Below are 13,710 nucleotides of genomic sequence, written 5' to 3'. Positions count from 1 at the left end.
ACTGGGAAGCACTAATTCAGCTTAAGTGGATGTGGTGCGGATGCATGAAAGATGCCACGGGGACACTGTCTTCTTCGTTTTGTTAGGGTGTGTTTAAGTCGTTTACTTTTGTACACCTACTGATGCTCAGACTGCCTCTGTGCACCAGTACCAAATCAAATCTTGGAGACAGAGTTCTGGGTGAAGTAGAAAAGAATCGTATTATTGCTTTGCCAGGCAAAGGGGGACACAGAGGGCTTGTGCCCCTCAAAAGTGTGTGTCCCACCCTGGGGAGATTTGGTGAGGGGTTTTATAGCGATGGTTCAAGGGTGGAGTTGCTAATAAAGATTGGGGTGTGTGCAGGGCCTGCATTCCTTTAATCTGGCCTCAGGTGGTGTCCTGATGAGCTTCTGAGGTTCTCAGGGTTATCAAACCGTGACTTTTTCTCTGGAACGAAGAATGCTTCATCAAGTAGTTAACGTCTTCCACTTCTTGAGGGTTTTAGTTCTGTAGAAGAGCGCAAAGATATTGTTATGTGTATCCCTTGAGGTGGAACCAGGACCCTGTCCCAAGGCCGCACTGTTGTTTTTTGACTGGTCCTCCCTTGTCTTGGAGTCCCTTCCTTCCCTGATTAGCAACTGTTTGAACCTGCCCTTTGGAACTCAGGGAAGGTCATGGAGGCTGGAGCCTATTCCCTACAAACAAGAAATGGGGGACATAGAAAGGCTTTTGTGCCCAGGAGCCCCACAGGGCCCTGCAGTTTCACTACCACCAGAGGTACCTTGATTTCAAGGGTGTGATTGGTCTTTGGAAGACCACCACAGAAGTACGTGGCCAGTTATTTGTCCAGAGCTATGCTTTCCTTGCCTTCTCTTACTCCATCTGAGGATTTAAAATCCTGAATTTCTCAGGTCTGTCACAAACTTCTAGAGTGAAAACTAGATTTATGAAATTGGGCACATGTGTTTCCAAGCTATTCAATCCAGATAATAACTCATTTTAGCATGATTTTTCCACTTAATAAGAACACTTTTTAGAACTCAATTTGGCAGCTCTTAATAATCCCAGACAGAACAACTAGAGATGCAAGATATTAAAAAGTACATTGTTGAAAGAAGAAACAGCAGCACATGAGTTGAAGAGCAGAATGTACCCAGCAATATGTAAAACACATAATAGAAGGTGATTTCATAGGATTTAAGAATCTAATAATTTCTTAGACAGAAAGGCAAATCTTAGATGTCAAGCAGAACAAATAAATGAAAAATTAAATCCATATAAGACACTATATGGTGAAATTTTAGGTCATTAAAGGAAATTCCAAAAGCTTCTGGAGTGAGGTACAGTGGGCTGGGCGGGCTGATTACCTATAAAGGGATGTGAATCAGGTTGACACCAGACTTCTCAGCAGCAGCTATTGATACACCAGATAATGGGGCAATATTTTCAAACGTCAGGGAGACAATTAACTTTGAATCTGGATTGCTGTATCTAATCAAGTTTATTCAAGCTGAAGGGTAAAATCCACAGATTTTCTGATATGCAAAGATTTAGAAAATTTGCCATGTGCAGATCCCTTGAAAAGAATTATGAGCCAGGGGGGGAAAGCATCCAAGAAGAAGAAGTAGGATAAAAGAAACAATTGTGGGGCTTCCCTGGTGGCACAGTGGTTGAGAGTCCACCTGCCGATGCAGGGGACACGGGTTCGTGCCCCGGTCCGGGAAGGTCCCACATGCCGCGGAGCGGCTGGGCCCGTGAGCCACGGCCGCTGAGCCTGCGCGTCCGGAGCCTGTGCTCCGCAACGGGAGAGGCCACAGCAGTGAGAGGCCTGCGTACCGCAAAAAGAAAAGAAAAAAAAAAAAAAGACAAAAAAGAAACAACTGTGAACAAATAAACCAGGAAAAACCTTATTTTGATGTTTAAAAAAATTAATTTTCTAACTAAGATACTTCAGCTGATTCCAAATGCAACATGCTTGTGCTGCATAAAGGGGCAGATGGAATTTAAAGCATGCTGAGACTCTTGTTATAGGGAGAATATACATGCTGATTGTCCTTAAAATTGTCCCGAATAATCCATGTTCAAGTACGTTTATCAAAAGTGTAAAGTAATAATTATAAAAGTAGACCTAGAGTACAGTCCCTAAGCCACTAAATATTCAGGTCAGGAGAAGCAGGGCAGAAGAACCTCAATCAATTCAAGAGAAGTCAGAGAAGAAACAAAGAATAAGGAAATAACCAGAAAGAGCAGCAAACAGAGACTGAATTAACTCATTCACAGCATTGTAATTACTAATATACACTTGGACACTTATGTCCAATTCTATGAACGAGTTAATGTCACTTGCTAAAAGACAGTGATTCTCAGATTGAGAGATAAAACCCAATCATTCTCTATGCCATGTGCCACAGGGACACTAAATCACAGCCATAAAAGAATGTTCATGATGAAGGGATGTAAATATTTCCACAGATTACAGAGTGCATTTAGGGCAGGGGCCAGGAGGAGGACCAGATACAGAGGATGGAGGCTCTTCAGGAAGTGTAAGAAACTTGAAATCGATCCTGAGGGGAAATGAGCAATAAGGGAAAGAATGTAGTGACTTAATGAGATTTACATTGGAGAAAGATTACTAGGGCGGTAGGGAAAGTTTAGGGGGCAGGTCAAGCTTGGGGGTGGGGCACATGCAGGAGATATTCAAGGAATTCATGCATGAAGTGATAAGGAGCTGAGCCGTGTCATAGAGGTCGGGGTGGAGAAAAGATGCTATTATTGATTATAAGAAGATAGACTCAGTAAGACCTGGAGGTGAGGGGGAGGAGAATTGCAAGATGGTGCACAGGTTCCTGAAGTGCAAGGCTGGGTGGCCTCTTCACCAGTATGGGAGCACAGAGGGAAGAAGATGTGGGGAGGGAGATGATGAACTTACGCCTTGGTGCACTGGGGTGTTCAGTGATAACTGATTCTCAGGATACAGATTTTGGTTGGATATGCAAATCTTGGAGTCACTGTCTGACGGGGGGAAGGAGTCATCATTCATTCATAACCAGAGCTTGTGCTACAGAACCAGACTTGCTCATAAGAGGCAATATTGTTTAGATCCATCGTGTGAAAAGCTGGAACTCTGACATGAGTCCTGACTCTCTCCTTTTACATTCGGTAGAGAGAACAATGAATGAAAATAATCATGTCTTCCTAAATCCAATTAGGAAAGTTGAAGGTTTGACTAAGCAAAGATCAGTGCCTTCCCCCATCTCTGTCACTGAATTCTCGTGCCTGTGCAGTCATGGGAATGGTGTAGGTGAGAAGGGGAATGGGATTGTTCTTGATGCCTTCTGGCATTAAATGAAGCACTAATAGCAAAACAGTTAGGAAAATTAAGAAGCCCCTTGGTGCTCTCTGAAGAAAAGCAGCCCCTTGGGTGAAATGGTTGCTAATTATTCTTGGATCTAATCATTAGTTGAATGTGATAATTGACTTAACAGATTACAAATGACAAGCCTTTTTCAGAGCTTTCCCCAGAAAAAAAACCCACTCCCCACTCTCCACCCTCCACATACAAAATGAAAAGACCTACAGTGGAAAGAGGGGTGCATCACGGTGTAGTCTGCTTGGAAATTCCCAAGACCACTGATTGGGGTAAGAACCTCCCAGATGTTGAGAAGCTTCAGCCAAAAGGGTGGAAGAGTTTCCTAGATTCCTCCTCTTCCTCGTGCTCCAGAGAACTTCTGGGAAACACCTATTTTTGTGTGGCTCAGCAGACTCCAAATCTAGTTACTTCCCAGATCAAACTGTATTCCCCAACCTGTCAGGAGGAAGTTTAGATGGAACCCAGTAACCCTGTTTTCAGTCCTTGGAATTTGCTATATTTTCCTGAAAGTTTAAATTGTTCATTGGAATGGCTTCCCAAAGGAGCTGAAGTTTGAGCCACAACTTGAAGGAGGGAGGCATGTTCCAAGAGTAGAACGGCATCAGGTTAGTCTTTTTTCAGAGAGAATGGCGCTAACGCTCCCCTGTGCTTCCGCGGCACTATGCAAATACTTCCATTGTAATTCTGGGATCTGTTTTGGATTTATTTGTAATACTTATAATACTGTTCTTTATTATTAAGTTTATGCTTTGAAAATTAAAATATGCTCCTGAAAGAAGTCAGGATTTGGAATCTCCTGGGTAGAGTTAAATAATCTATTCAAATAACCAGTTAATGAGTATGGATGTTAAGGATGGATGCAGTTGCCAATGGTTATAACTAACTGCAGCTGAGGAAGGAGGAAGGGGGGAAGACCCAGTCAGTAGAGTGGTGGCCCTAATTCTTTCTCTACAAGTTTTCCCAACCCAATGGATTCCAGTGTTTGGAGAGCTCGCGGGATGTGTTGCCATGAGAGCCTTCGCATGAGGAATATAGACGCCCTAGAAAGATCGGAACCCCAGTGGCAGAGTGGCTGACGAGGAGAAGGATGGGGCTAACGTCTACTGAGCTTTCATTCTGTGCTAGTTACTACTCTGAGCACTTTATGTGCATAGGACAGGACTGACCTTTTATGTCCAAGGAAAGAGGAACAATTACTATCCCTTTGACAGGTGAGGAAACTGAGACTTACAGAGGTTCACTAGCATGCTTAAGTAGAAGGAAAAAGGGTCCCTTACCTACGGTCTATGAGTCCCATTTCAAAATTCTATTTGAGCAAAGAACAGTTGCAGTTCAGAGCTTTTTCTAAGCTTTTCTCCTAATAGCCCATCAGACCAAGGGGTCTGAATTGAGAACTGGGAACCACGTTTAAGAGCTGAGGTGGGTAGGGGGTGGGCATCAGCATAGCAGTGAGTCTAAGAGCACGAACTGTCTGGGTCGAATGGGCAGGTGCCCTGGAGAAATACTGAGGCCAGAGGCCAGCAGCATAGCTCTGTTTACAGAACTCTTAGCAGGCTGTTTCTAGAAAGTTGTAAAGTCCGTTGAAAGGTCCTGGAAGGAACGGAAACCTAGGAACAAGTAAAGCACACTTTTTAGAGGGAGGGTGCTGCGTTTCATATTTCAGGAAGGCAGTTGTGGACTAGAGTAGGGGCTTTGGAGGAAGCAAGAGAAGTGTGTTATGTGATGGACTAAACGTTACCTTTAATCAGGAAGATTCAACCTTGAATCCAACTTAACTTTTTACTAGCTGCTTGACCTGCTTGACCTTGGATAAGTACCTATCCTCGCTGGACCTCTCTTTGTTCATTTTTACAATGGGGGCCATAATACGGACATTACATGGTTGTAGGGAGAATTCTGGGGGATAATGTAGATGAAATGTACGCACTATTTTCCTCCCTCCTTAACCTCCCCCCTCCTGGACACAGTCACCTTGGTGGCTGACAGAGCATAAAAGGAGGAGTAGGGTGCATACTCCAGTGGAGCCACGAGAACTCAGGAACATACGACTGACACCCTCAGCTCCTCCCAGGACTGTCTGGGAGGGAAAGGGCAGGATGGTGGGACTTGTGCAATTGTAACTTGGTGCACAACCAGCAGAAATCCTTTTTTAAGGAGTTACTGTGGACTTACTATCCAGTAGGCTGACCTGACCTGGTACACCCAGGTTCTATTTGAACAAAATACAAGGAACCGTGCTAAACACTTACTCATTAAACACTTAAGCCCCCTCGACTGGGAAAGGATGTTGCACCTTGAGACCAGGCTCTGGGAAAAAGGAGTGACCATCTGTTGGCCCTTTCCTGGGTCAGAGCCCAGCCTTGCTGAGTGTCTCACAGCTGCTGCCTCTGGGAGAAGCAATTTGTCAACTTTATACCTTTCTGCTTTATGGTCTGATGACTTAATAGGATTCGACCTTCCCTGTATTCCATTTCAGTTGGATCAGACACTGCATTTCAGATTAAAATGTGGGCTCTGGCACAGGTGATGACGAATTGGTGAGGTTTGTGGACACGTGCCCATAGGAGGGCTCTAGCTTCAGAAGTGAGCTGATTTGAAGTGAGCTTTTGAAGAGGAGAAGGACTTGGGCAAGCAGGCATTGGACTGGGGGAGGGTTAGTCTGAGGGGAGGCAGGGACATGGGCAAAGGTGCAGGGGTTTGGCATCATGCCATGTGTAGGGAACAAAGAGTGGTCCATGGTGTCTCGGGCTGGAGTATTCCAGGGAGACCTGGCCTGGTGATGAGCATGTAGCCAATAGTAAGAGCTAAGGCTTCCTGGGAGATTGCTACGGGCCACTGTTTTAAGCACTTTATATGTATAATATCTATGTTTATATCTATATCTGTCTACATCTGGACACTGATTTGAAAGGAAATAAATTATACTTATTAAATCTTCACATCCCTATGTTACTATGATTCCCATTTTATGGTTGATGAAACTGAGGCCAAGAGAACAAAATGTGTGAGTAACTTGTAGGGTCACTTGCAGCTTGGTCAGCAGGATGGGTTTCAAAGGGGAGAGACGGTGAGGAGGAGAGGAAGGAAGGTTGAAGTCTCCCAGAACTGACTCCCCTGGACGGGGCCCACTGGAATTCAGTTTCCAGGCAGAGTCCACGTGTGCAATGCACAGCCTCTCGAGGTTGGGAGCACCCCCCGTCCCCATGTCAGCTCCGCTCCCTCCTGAGTCCTTCTCGTGGCCTTTGTGGGCACAGCAGTCTCTGAGTCATGTGCTCTTGTGCATCTCCTGCTGTGGTCACATGGTCGATGTCTTTTGGTTCTTCTCTAAATGAAGGCATCACTGAGACCCAGCTCAGGAGGGATCATCGTGGAGCGTGAGTAAGGGCAGGAAGGAGGTGGTTGGGGACCAGTGTCCTGTGATGAACCAGGAGGCTGACCATCTGCCCACCATGTCCAGAAAGGCATCCTACGAGTTGACTTCAAAAGGGCAGAAGGTCATTTTATCTGGCATTTAGAATAATGGGCACCAGCCAGGGGTTTAGAATCTCCCCTTGACCATTTCAGTAGGTTTTCATCGCACCCAAGAGCTACTAAAAGTGAATAATATGAGTTTTTGGTTTAAAAAAAAAAAGAGTTTGGTCAACTTTTGGGGCACTAATCCTTCAGAAATAAAATGAAAGTATTTAATTATGAATGTTTATCGTAGCACTGCATGTGTTAAACAAACAAAAAATAAAAATAAATATCCTGGAAACAACTAGAATGCTAGCAATCCATTAATAGGGGAACGATTGGAGAAACTGTGGTGTTTTGGTGCACTTGTACTGTAGTGGATCACAAAGCTACTTCATTGAATGATAAAGATCAATGTTAATCTGGAAAGATGTCCAGGAAAACACTGTCAATGACATAAAAAGAAGCTGCAGAATAATGTATGAAATATTACGATTATTTTAGTGAAAAGCAAAAAGACGGAAGAAGAATAAGGAAGCCTGTATATCTTTGTCTCTCTGTCTATAAGCATAGCAAAAGAGAGAAACAGAATGATAAAAATGATATCGTTTTGTTACCTTAAGGCACTAGTTTGAAGAAAAAATCAATTTTAAATTCTTTACAAAATTTCTTATTTAACTTCATAAAAAAACATGCATTTATTTTATAATTAAACCCCCCCCCCCAAAAAAAAGGTCATGAAGAACCTAGGGGTAAGATGGGAATAAAGACACAGACCTACTAGAGAATGGACTTGAGGATACGGGGAGGGGGAAGGGTGAGCTGGGACAAAGTGAGAGAGTGGCATGGACATATATACACTACCAAATGTAAAATAGCTAGTGGGAAGCAGCCGCATAGCACAGGGAGATCAGCTCGGTGCTTTGTGACCACCTAGAGGGGTGAGATAGGGAGGGTGGGAGGGAGACGCAAGAGGGAAGAGATATGGGAACATATGTATATGTACAACTGATTCACTTTTTTATAAAGCAGAAACTAACACACCATTGTAAAGCAATTATAGTCCAATAAAGATGTTAAAAAAAAAAAAGAAAAAACAAAACAACCCAATAAGCTAAGCATTGTTCGTGGATGAAATTGAAGAAACAAAAATGGAGTTAAATTACACAGTACATTAAATGCCAGAATATAGGCTTTGTGCTTCGTATTACACACAAGAATGTTTAAATACAGTACCATGGAATACTGCTAAAATACTTGCTGATAAAATAATTTTTGGAATTTGCCCAATATATTACTAACCCATGGAACTTCAATACACTTATCAATTTACTTATCAATATCTTATCAAAAGCACTGAGAAGTCCTGCATTTAAACACATTTTTCAAGTGTATTAACCTAGTTTCCCAGATGCATTTTTCAGAAAATCTCTTTTTGTATTATACTTAGCCTGTGGAACACTCGCTACAACGCTTGAGAATACAATCCTTGTTTTTATGGCAATGGGAAGCTTCTGGAGGTTTTGAGGCAGAGGAATAATAAGACTTGAGCTGTTTTCGGGGAACTGTATCCCAAGGGCCATGTGCTTGGTAAAGGAGGGATCCAGGGTAAAGAGGACCAGTTAGGAGGATGTTCCAGCTATTCGGGGAAGAGGAGACAGTGGTCTGAAAGAGGACGTAGCTGTGGAGGTGGACAGTAAGGACAGCTGGGACTTGTCAGGATAATATCACCAGGGCTTGGTGAAGAGGGGACATGGAAAGGTTGAGGGAAAGAATGCAGAGAGCTTATATGTTTGCCTGCGGGGTGTCTGGTGCTGGTCTGAAATGGGGGATGAGAGGAGGGGCAGTCTGGGGGTCCAGGAGGAAGGTGATCCTGAGTTGCCTTTGAGGAGCTGGAAGAAACGTCCAACAAGCAGTTGGATGTACAAACAGCAAACTCCAACTCTTCTGAAACCACACGAATCTATCACTTGTCAGGAAGGAGGATGTTGGCCTTATTGAGCTAAATTCTCACCTGACCAACCCTGAGGCCATGAAGTAGAACTGAGGTCCCTTCTACAGGAGGCAGGCCCCCAGCAGGAGATTCTGTTCCTTAGAAAACTGGATCTTGCTAAGCAAGACCTTAACAGCACAGGGGAACGCCTTCTTGCCTTTTTTTCTGAGGTTCATTCTGTTGTGCCTGGAATGCCGAGAGGACAGACCTCAGGCTGTGGGCTCCTGGGTGGTGTGATTTCATGGAGGCCAACCTACTGCTAGAATGGAGATGCCCCAGAGTCCAGAGATCAAGTCGAATCTGCTAAGTCGAGTGATCCGATTTTCAACTTTGACACGATCCTCTGAGTTGATTTCCCTTTTGTTTTGCCTAGGTCTTTCATCAGCCTGAGTTGGAGGTTCCGGCTCTTGTTTCAGTCATGGCACAAAGAATTTAGGGCAGGGTCCTGTGCCCATACTGGGGATAGCAAGTTTACAGGGGAAACAGCACCCCCAGAGGCCAGTGTAGACTTGGCAGCAGGAGGTGGTGAGAAGTCTCTTGAGGGTGATTAGCAAGGGATGGGTTTCACGCTGGGAGGTCCAATCACTCCTCCCCACTTGGACATTCTTCCTCTTTTCAACCTTGAAAGGAGGCTTTCCATACAAAGACCTAAGACATAGTGATGAAATGGTTCTATTCCTCCAGTCATTAACCATCTTTAGGTCACAATGACTGACATTTCTAGGTGATGAGAAAAGAACCTAAGGGGTTTTCCCCATTCTGTTCATAAAATCCACCAAAATGCCTTTGTCTCCCCTATTTTGTGAGAGAAACTGTCTGTATCTGGAGGATGGATTGGTGAGGTTTCAAGTTCTCCTTCACACCACGTGTAGAACTATATTGTGTCAGGAAGAAAGGTCGCTGTCACACTATTAACACAAAAAGGGTCAACCCTTCTGGACATGCCTCATACACCCTCTGTCTCTGCATAGAGATACAGACCTGTGTCTGTATCTGCTACACAGGATGGCAGGAAACCCCAATAAGCACCTCGAGCTGTGGTCTGTTGGGAAGTGGCTTTGTTTCAGAGCAACATCAATGGGATTGATTTGAAGATAGGCTATCAGGTTGCCAGCAGGCCCTGGGCTTAGGATCAGAAGGAACTGACTAAGATCTTGAGACTTCCTGGTAATTCTGACTCCAAATCCAGTTAGGATCTGCCCAGAGCTTTGTATTTTATTTTTCTCTCCTATGAAAAACACACTGTGGATTATGTAGTTCATTGGAAGCGTATTGCCCTGAGTAACCCCTGAGAGCATCTCCTCCCTGGCTCTCAATTTCAGCAAGGGAATTATTTCTGAGAATGGGAACTGGTTTTGGTCTCAGATCATGCAGGTTGTTTGGGGGCAGAGCCAGGCATCCTGACTTCCTGGTGAGCGTTAGTCATGACATGTGTCTTCCCCGGTTGAACATAAAGACAATGGTTGAATGTTTACCAAGTGCTGGGCGCCATGCTTTGTCCTGGAGAAACAAAGATAGGAATTAAGTGTTCTTTGCTGGAGATACCGACAGTGCACTGGAGGAGCCTCATATGGTGAGGCAATCGTAAATCCCATGAAGAAAGGGGTTTAATTTCTTTGATCCATTGCTGTATCCCCAGGGCTGGACACAGCGCCTGGTACAAAGCAGGTGATGCATATATAGCTGTTGTATGAATGATGGTTGGAGGCTTGTACAAGGTGCTGTGTTCTCATCACTTTTGAAAGTGATTCATTCTGCTAACAAAGTCACAGGAATTCAGAGAAGGTGCAAGAGAGGGTTGTTGGTGAGATACATTTTAGAGGTTGAGAAGAAGCTCACAAGGAAACATAGATAGGAAGAGATTCTAGGTAGAGGAAAGAACACCAGGAGTGTAGCCTTAATTTCATGTTAAGGTCCTGGGATGGGGGCAGTCTCAGCCCTCTGTGTGGTCAGAGCCCAGCTGTGGGTGGACTGGAACAGCAGGGAGAAGAGACCAGGGGCCTGATCACAAAAAGTCTCTCAGCCTTTGCAAAGGAGAGTTTATTTTTTGGCAGTAGTCAACTAGAAGGAGACTTCTTGCTCTCGGTAACCACTTCTGACCAGCAGAGCGGGGTAAAATGATTTTTTTTTTTTTTTGCTGGTGACTATAACATTTGCTTTCTCTGAGAAATGTTCCAGATGAGATCTGCAAACAAGTGAAGACCAAAATGTCTCATCGCTCTTGTGGCAGATGTACGACACTCTGGTGCTTCTGGTCCAAGCTGGTCCCTTGGAAACCAAACAGTCCCTACAGTCCTGTAGTGTTTGCAGGAGGCTTAGCTAGCTCACTCCCATTAAACGCCAGATTTCAGGGAAGGGCTGGGGGAGAGCTGTGAGATGTGGTACAAATGATCTTTGCAGTAAGTGCAGGGGAAGAGTGTGTAACAGATGGGAAAGGGAGGCAGATAGTCTTAAAAAGCGAAGTAGCTTTGTTTGGGTGGCCTTGAATGGGGGCTGGGGAGACACCAGTTTTAGAATTAGATGGGCTTGGATGCTTAGGACTTAGGGGATTGGGGTTTTTGCTTAACCTCTGTGAGCCTCAGTTTTCTCATCTGAAAATTGTGGATAGTAGGATTATCATGCAGGGTTGTAAAAATGAGATGAGGGACTTCCCTGGTGGCGCAGTGGTTAAGAATCTGCGAGCCAATGCAGGCGACACAGGTTCGAGCCCTGGTCCGGGTAGATCCCACATGCCGTGGAGCAACTAAGCCTGTGCGCCACAACTACTGAGCCTGCGCTCTAGAGCCTGCGTGCCTAGAGCCAGTGCTCTGCAACAAGAGAAGCCACCGCAATGAGAAGCCCGTGCACTGCAACGAAGAGTAGCCCCCACTCACCACAACTAGAGAAAGTCTGTGTGCATCAATGAAGACCCAATGCAGCCAATAAATAAATTTATGAAAACAAATAAATAAAAATTAAAATGAGATGAGATGCTAGTTAGTATTGCTCTCTGCCTCTTTTCTCTCCTTTGTCCAACAATGGAGGTTGACCCTGCGGGGCATTCAAAGAGGGAGAACTGGTATTCCTGGCTTTTAAAGAGCTGATCGCTATGGTGGGATGTAATTGACCTTAGCATGTGGTGGACAACAGCCAGGATGTGAGAAAGGTCCAGATGCAGGGCAGTGGGTGCTCAGGGCAGGGTATGGACCTTCCCACTAGTGCAGAGGAAGAGTAGGGTAGGCCAGAAGACCTTGAGGCCTAGGATGGGTGCTAAGAATTTTGCCATTTGGGAGGTGAAAATAAAAATGGGGAGAGAGTTTTTGAGCAAAGGGTATTTAGGTTTGATTGCAGTGTAAGGTATGTTGGGGGTGGGGTGGGCTGCGAAAGAGAAGAGGAGCAATAGGCTTTCAAACTTGAAATACATTAGGGGAAATTTTGGAGACCATAGCGTCTTGAGATAAGGCATATGGACTTTATTTGAGGTTCAAAAAATCCCAGCCAAGAAGAAAAAAGCAGGAAAGGAGATCCTCCCAGACCCTTCCTTCTTTTCCTCCCCCAGCTTTGGGAGTTAATATCCTGGTGCCTATGGGTTAGGTCCTCAACAGAAGATGCCTGTAAGATCCTCAGTGCTGGGTCTTCCCTGGATGAAGAGGGTAGACTGTGGGGAAGGGAGTGTGGACAGCATCATTCTTTCCTCCATCACTTTCTCCTTTATGATGATGCAAAGCCATCCTCCCAGGTCCTGAAGGTAGTTTCTCTTGTGCCCCATCCTGGGGGTCTGACCCGTGTTGTTGATCAGATCTTGCTCTCCAGAAGCCTGGGCCAGATGCCCAGTGGAAATCCAGTGCTGATATTTAATTTAAAAGCCAAAATACTACTTGGTAAAGTTTGCTAAGTTGTATTTCAGCTCTTCTTTAGACCAAAGCCCCTTCCAGTGAGGATGGGGGTTCTGAGAATTTAAAATACCTCTCTGATAACTTTCTTTACAGTGGGGGCATGTAAACAGTGGGACACCATTCTTCCTGGATGGAAAAGTGTCAGATGGAAGTCCAAAGGTCCTGTTACAGATAGGGAAAGCAAGGGTCAAATAAGTCCCATTTGTTTATTTTTGCTTTTATTTCTATTGCCTTTGGAGTCAGACCTAAGAAAACATTGGTATGATTTATGTCACAGAATGTTTTGCCTATGTTCTCTTCTAGGAGTTTTATGGTGTCTTGTCTTATATTTAAGTCTTTAAGCCATTTTGACTTTATTTTTGGCACGGTGTGAGCGTGTGTTCTAACTGCATTGATTTACATGCAGTTGTCCAATACCACTTGCTTAAGAGATTGTCTTTTCCCCATTGTATATTCTTGCCCCTTTTGTTGAAGATTAATGGTCCATAGGTGTGTAGGTTTATTTCTGGGCACTGTATTCTGTTCCATTGATCCGTTTGTCTGTTTTTGTGCCAATACCATGCTGTTTTGATTACTGTAGCTTTGTAGTATTGTCTGAAGTCTGGGAGGGTTATGTGCCCTGCTTTCCCCTCCCCCCCCTCAGGATTGCTTTGGCAATTCTGGGTCTTTTATGGTTCCATATAAATTTTAGGATTATTTGTTCTAGTTCTATAAAAAATGTCATGGGTAATTTGATAGGGATTGCATTAAATCTATAGATTGCTTTGGGTAGTATGGCCATTTCAACACTATTAATTCTTCCAATCCAAGAACATGGGATATCTTTACATTTCTTTGAATCATCTTCAGTTTCCCTTATTAATGTTTGGTAGTTCTCTGCATGTAAGTCTTTCACCTCCTTGGTGAGGTTTATTCCTAAATTTTTTTGATGAGAACACCCATCCTTCTCCAGAAAATGGGCATAGAGGGAACCCACCTCAACATAATAAAGGCCATATATGACAAATCCACAGCAAGCGTCATACTCAATGGTGAAAAAC

The 13,710-nt window shown here is 44.3% G+C and overlaps 1 long non-coding RNA gene across 1 annotated transcript in view; it reads right to left on the bottom strand.

The window, feature by feature from the left end:
* Window positions 1–473: 473 nt before the first annotated feature.
* The window catches only part of LOC309837432, a 94,848-nt gene continuing 81,611 nt past the window's right edge, over window positions 474–13,710 (bottom strand). Inside the window, exon 3 of the long non-coding RNA XR_014298250.1 lies at window positions 474–486. This is a non-coding gene — a long non-coding RNA (uncharacterized lncRNA). The remainder of the gene's footprint in view (window positions 487–13,710) is intronic.

The sequence above is a fragment of the Grampus griseus genome (assembly GCF_964374135.1).
Source record: "Grampus griseus genome assembly, chromosome: 19".
Classification (NCBI taxonomy): Eukaryota; Metazoa; Chordata; class Mammalia; order Artiodactyla; family Delphinidae; genus Grampus; species Grampus griseus.
Note: the sequence above shows the minus strand (reverse complement) of the source record. Positions and strands in the feature narration are given on the sequence as shown.